Source organism: Capsicum annuum, chromosome 3, assembly GCF_002878395.1.
Source record: "Capsicum annuum cultivar UCD-10X-F1 chromosome 3, UCD10Xv1.1, whole genome shotgun sequence".
In the NCBI taxonomy this organism is placed as follows: domain Eukaryota; kingdom Viridiplantae; phylum Streptophyta; class Magnoliopsida; order Solanales; family Solanaceae; genus Capsicum; species Capsicum annuum.
In genome coordinates this window covers 27,702,658-27,708,483 of record NC_061113.1, presented here as the reverse complement: position 1 = coordinate 27,708,483, position 5,826 = coordinate 27,702,658, and the positions used below count along the sequence as shown (strand labels likewise).

Here is a 5,826-nt window from a genome sequence, read left to right as displayed (position 1 = left end):
TCTCACCATATCACACCATATAAAGAGTGCTTGTTTAATCCCTTACAACTTGAGGGTTGTGAGAGAAATAAGGTCCAAGTACCTACATGTGGTAGATGTGAAGTTACACACAAAGGAACAACTGTCATACTGTGAGATCATAGGCTTAAGAATGTTCTATATGTTCCTGATTTTAAGTACAACTTGTTGTCAGTGTCAAAGATGACAAAAGATCTCTGCTGCTCAGTATGTTTTTACCCAGATTTTTGTGTTTTCTAGGACCTTTACTCTGGCAAGGTCTTAGGGATTGGTAGAGAAAACAATGGTTTATACGTGCTGAAGGATGACGCAACAAGACATCCTGTAGTAGGTTCAACAATTTATAAAGAAGTTGATGGTGCAATGTGGCATATGATATTAGACCATCTATCCATTAGTATTCCAAGTTGCATTCCCATTATTCAGAATGAAAGAGAAGCACACAAACTATGTGAGATGTGCCTATTATCCAAGCAAACAAGGTCACAGTTTCCTGTTAGTAACTCACATTCTAATAGCATTTTGCAGTTGATACATGTTGATGTATGGGGTCCTTTTAAGGTTTCCACTTATGACAGAAAATATTACTTTGTTACCATTGTTGATGACTATAGTAGATATACGTGGACATGTTTGGTTCAGTATAAGTCTGAAGTGATTGTTGTTCTGAAAGATTTTTTGTTAAAAGTAAAGAATCAGTTTGGTACTACTGTGAAGACATTAAGATTAGACAATGGTAGAGAGTTTTTCAATTCTCAGTGTTCTGATTTACTTTCATCCTTAGGCATTATTCATCAAAGCTCTTGTCCATACACACCCCAACAAAATGGGATGGTGGAGAGAAAACATAGACACATTCTTGAGGTAGCTAGAGCTCTTAAATTTTAGAGTTCCATCCCTAATAGTTTCTGGGGAGATTGTGTTATAACTGCAACATATCTTATAAATAAATTGCCTACACCAATTTTGCAAGGAAAGTCTTCTTATACAATTTTATATAAGAAACCTGTAGTATATGATCACTTAAGGGTCTTTGGTTGCTTATGTTTTGCATCTACTTTACCTAAAGAAGATAAGTTTGAACCAAGATCCAAAAGAGCAGTTTTTATTGGTTATTTTGAGACTCAAAGGAATATAAGTTATTTGATCTTCAACAGAACACATGTTGGGTCAGTAGAGATATGGTATTCAGAGAGGACGTCTTTCCTTTAAAGGGAATCACATATGAAGGAACCACTATTTTTTATGTTCCACACTCTGTCAATGATCATCACCATCCTGACCCTTCTCCAATACCCATGCCTGCATCATATGCCCCTGTATATAATAATCCTGCTAGCTTTTCTGGTGTTCCAGAAGTTGCAAATAATACGCAACATTCTACAGTTGAAGCTGATGAAGTGTCACCAGTGGAACATTCATTTCCACCTGTTCCACACCCAGCAGACTTGAGAAGGACAACAAGGAGTGCCAATCTGCCAATATGGTTAAAGGATTATGTAACTACTAAATCTGGTGGTAAGTCTGGAGGTGTGACCCTTTATTCTATCTCAGATGTGTTGTCTTATGATAATGTCTCACCAGCATACCAAGCCTATCTGCAAGCCTTTTTAGCTCAAATTGAACCACAAAATCTTAAAGAAGCCGCAAAAAATGAACACTGGATTAAGGCTATGTAGCTTGAAATTCAAGCCTTGGAGGAAAATCAGACTTGGGACCTGGTCCCTCTGCCACCAGGGAAACATGCCATAGGTTTTAAATGGGTATACAAGATTAAATATAAAGCTGATGGAAGCATTAAAAGATACAAGTCTAGATTATTTGCGAAGGATACAATGAGCAGGAAGGTTTGGATTATCATGATACCTTCTCACCTGTTGCTAAAATTATGACAGTCAGAGCTGTGATAAGCCTGGCAGCCTCCAAGAAGTGGGACATCTTCCAAATGGATGTAAATAATGCTTTCCTACAAGGAGATCTTTATGAAGATGTATACATGGAATTGCCTCAAGGATTTCAGAGACAAGGAAGTAAACTGGTATGCAAACTGAAAAAATATTATATGGACTCAAACAGGCTTCCAGATAGTGAAATATTAAGCTCACAAATGCATTAATTGCTGGTGGCTATACACAAAGCAGCTATTATCACTCACTATTTATTCAGAGATCAGGACATGATATTGTAGTGGTCTTGGTTTATGTTGATGATCTGCTTATCACAAGGAGTAACTCTACTCTAATTTAGCATGCAAAAGACACATTGAACAAGGCATTCAAGGTGAAAGACTTGGGCCAATTAAGATTCTTCTTGGGGATTGAAGTACTCAGGTCTGACAAAGGTATATTTCTCAACCAAAGAAAGTATGTGTCGGAACTGATCTCACAAATTAGCCTGAGTGGGTGAAAACCATCTCCAACACCATTAGAGGTCAATAAGAAATTAACTTCTATAGAGTATGACCTCCAAGTTGGTCCATCTGATGATCCAGAAATAGATGACATACTTGGTTATCAAAAGCTGGTTGGAAAATTGTTTTACCTCACTATTACAAGGCCATACATTTGCTTTGCAGTACAAACATTAACCCAATTTATGCAGAGACCTAAAAAGTCTCACATGGATGGTGCACTAAGGGTGGTGAGGTATCTGAAGGGTAATCCTGGACTTGGAATTTTACTTAAAGAAGATGAGATCACATCTATGACTGACTTCTGTGACTCTGATTGGGCATCTTGTCCCAACACTAGAAGCTCAGTTTCAGGGTATATAGTCATGATGGGTGATTCTTTGGTTTCTTGGAAATCTAAGAAACAACATACAGTGAGCAGAAGCTCAGTAGAAGCTGAGTATAAGAGCATGGCAGGTGCAACTGCTGAAGTGATATGGCTGACTGGTTTATTGCCAGAGCTTGGAGTGACCTTAACCATGCCTGTGAAGTTGTTTTGTGATAATAAAGCTGCACTACAAATTGCTGCTAATCCTATTTTTCATGAGAGAACTAAGCACATAGAAATCGATTGTTATTTTATCAGAGAAAGAATCAAATCAGGTTTACTGCAACCAGTTCATGTCCCCTCCAACATTCAACTAGCTGATCTCATGACTAAAGGACTTCCAGCAGCTCAACATCAGTTTCTTCTTTCCAAGCCGAGAGTCCTTGATGTTTTCCGGTCACCAGCTTGAGGGGGAGTAAAGAGACTAGTCAGTTAGATTGTTGTAGTTTGTTAGAAAAAGAGTGGTGTACAGCTGGTGTACAACTGTCAAGTTAGTGGAGTTGGATGTTAGTGGAGTCGGTTATTTTTCTAAATAAGTAGCAATTGCATCACTAACAATGTAATCAGAACAAATCATTTTTCAATCAATAAAGCTTGTTCATTCCTCTAAGAACCATATCAACGAACTTGGTTCAATAGCTCTAGGGATTTTATCAAGCTACGTATTTACCATGTTAGAAAAAGCTTGAAGACTATACTTCACAGGAAAATGACGGTGCGAATAATAGTATATTTCCATAGTATCTGAGTCAGTGGACTCAGATATACCAGCAATCGGTCGTTGGTCCCTTGGTTGAAAGCACTAATTTATATATTTATTTATTTATAAGTTAATGGTCAGAAATATATTAAAATTATTATAGATTTTTCAAAAACTTTTATACCTCATTCATTGTTTCATTTACTTATCTAAACAGTCACTACTATCTTAAAACACACTTCAATGTTGAGTTAATCAAATATTTGATCCATATAGTTGAGGTATGGACTGTACGAAAAGATGATATTTAAGTAGGGGAATAGAAAAATGGATAGTTGAAATGTGAAACTGGCGAAAAAGTGATGTTTAAACATTATTTTTAATTACATTTATGAAAACGAATAATTCGGTATGGCTATAAATTTATATAGAAACTTATAATTTTCCTTAACTCCGCCCCCCCCCCCCCGCGGCCCCCTCTAAATAATTGGTTTGATTTAATTCGACAGGTTAAAGTCGATTTTTAGAAAATCATTTAACACTCTAGGAAGTATTAGGTAATGCTTTATTTTCAAAGACGTATATCCTCCAAAGAGCTTTATTCATATTTTACTTAACGAGGTACTATGAAGATATGAAAGAGATCAAAAGGAAATTATATATGTGCGTATAAATAGCTGCGTGTAACCAACCACTTGGATACTGGGGCATTGAGAAGCAAGGATACTTCCATAAGCAAAAAGTCATATTGTCTGTGATATATGAATCTAAAGCAAAAAGTCATGTTGTCCGTGATATATGAATCTAATGGTAGAAAATAATATCTGTGATATATGAATCTGATGGTAGAAAAATAATCTAATATTGAATACCCATTAGAAACGTCTATTAGAAAATGACAAAAGACAGCCCAAAAGAACAAATAAAAACTCAAGACTTATTCTTTTACGCGTAATATTTGATGATTCATGTGTGATGCGGGATGTTTTCTTTCCTGCTCTCGAATTCTATTGGGAGCTTTCAAGAGGAGCGGAACTAGCATATAATTAGGGGTGCAGATGAATTCTTTCGATGAAAAATTATATTTTAGGATGAAAATTACTTTTTATAAATATATAACAGGGTATGCATGCAGAATTTTAATTCACTTAATGAGTGAAATAACCATCATCATACCAATAGTATGGATCATCATTACTATCCACATATGAATAGTCATGAATAAACCATTGTTCTTGAACAGGATAATCTATAATTTTTTCAAGAAAATCTTTATTTAATTTTATCACCTTTAAAATAGTGATTAAAGTTTTTTCATCTAAGAAAATGGTATAATAACTCATTATACAATATAAAGAGTAAATTTCTTTATTAAAAGTTTGATGCTTTTATGCTGAAATTCTCGTATTTCTTTTCGCATACGAGTTTTATCAAGAGACCTGAATAACAGTATTTTTAATCTGTTAATTTCAGAAATATTTGAAGTACTTTTCAATCGATAGATTTTTTGATAATAGTATTTTAATTTTGTTATATCTCTGTTAAGAGCTTCTATGCTTGTTTTGGTTTCCCAAAATCTTTTTCTAAGATTCTTTAGTAGTGGTTGTACCACTCTCATGATGATAAATATAGATAATTCATGATTTTAATATTCCCTATAGGTACTTAGTAACACATAATATGTATGAGTGTACAAAGTAGATATGAATAAAAAATTTTCTTATGTTAATATGTTCATGAAATGATAGAGTTTATACGTATACCTTTTTGACTTTCTTTTATATTGGCTGTATCAACATCGTAGTGCTTCTCCTTCCGGCTATGAAGAATTATTTAGCCTATTGCGACTCACTGTCTCAGGCTATTGTGCCGTTCTTCCTCCGTCGAGGCTGAAGATTGCAACCTTCATTTATCACCAACATATAGAAATGACAAAAGATATATAAAACAAACTTTTTATTTCATGAATATATTACAACACAGGAAAAATCTTTAATCAGATCTTCCTTATACTCACACACAAACTATTTGTTACTTTTCCCTCGCGGGAGAAGTGTTTCTCACTCACTCATATAGAAGATACCTAGTATTTTCTAAGAAAGAGATATTCAGAGAAATGTGTAGTCTACCTTCTATGAATTTCTATCTCACCTTTTATAGACACAAGGAGGGGTAGAATTACAATATTTGTTTTCTTCAGGGTCATCCCTTTAAAAAACTTTATTTCTCTTCTAATCTCTTATCAGGATAAGAAATAAGATTCTTCTCCTTTCTTATTGGCTACTTTTGGCCCGTGGGGTCCAGTTTTCTTTATTATTTTTGTCGTCTGGT

At 34.8% G+C, this 5,826-nt stretch overlaps 1 long non-coding RNA gene across 1 annotated transcript; it reads right to left on the bottom strand.

Annotated features, from left to right (window-relative positions):
• Window positions 1-1,181: 1,181 nt before the first annotated feature.
• On the bottom strand, window positions 1,182-5,622 carry LOC124897048. Its single transcript, XR_007053489.1, has 2 exons — window positions 5,259-5,622; window positions 1,182-1,984 (listed from the first exon to the last, which is right to left on the bottom strand). It is a non-coding gene; the product is annotated as an uncharacterized LOC124897048 (long non-coding RNA).
• Window positions 5,623-5,826: the final 204 nt, after the last annotated feature.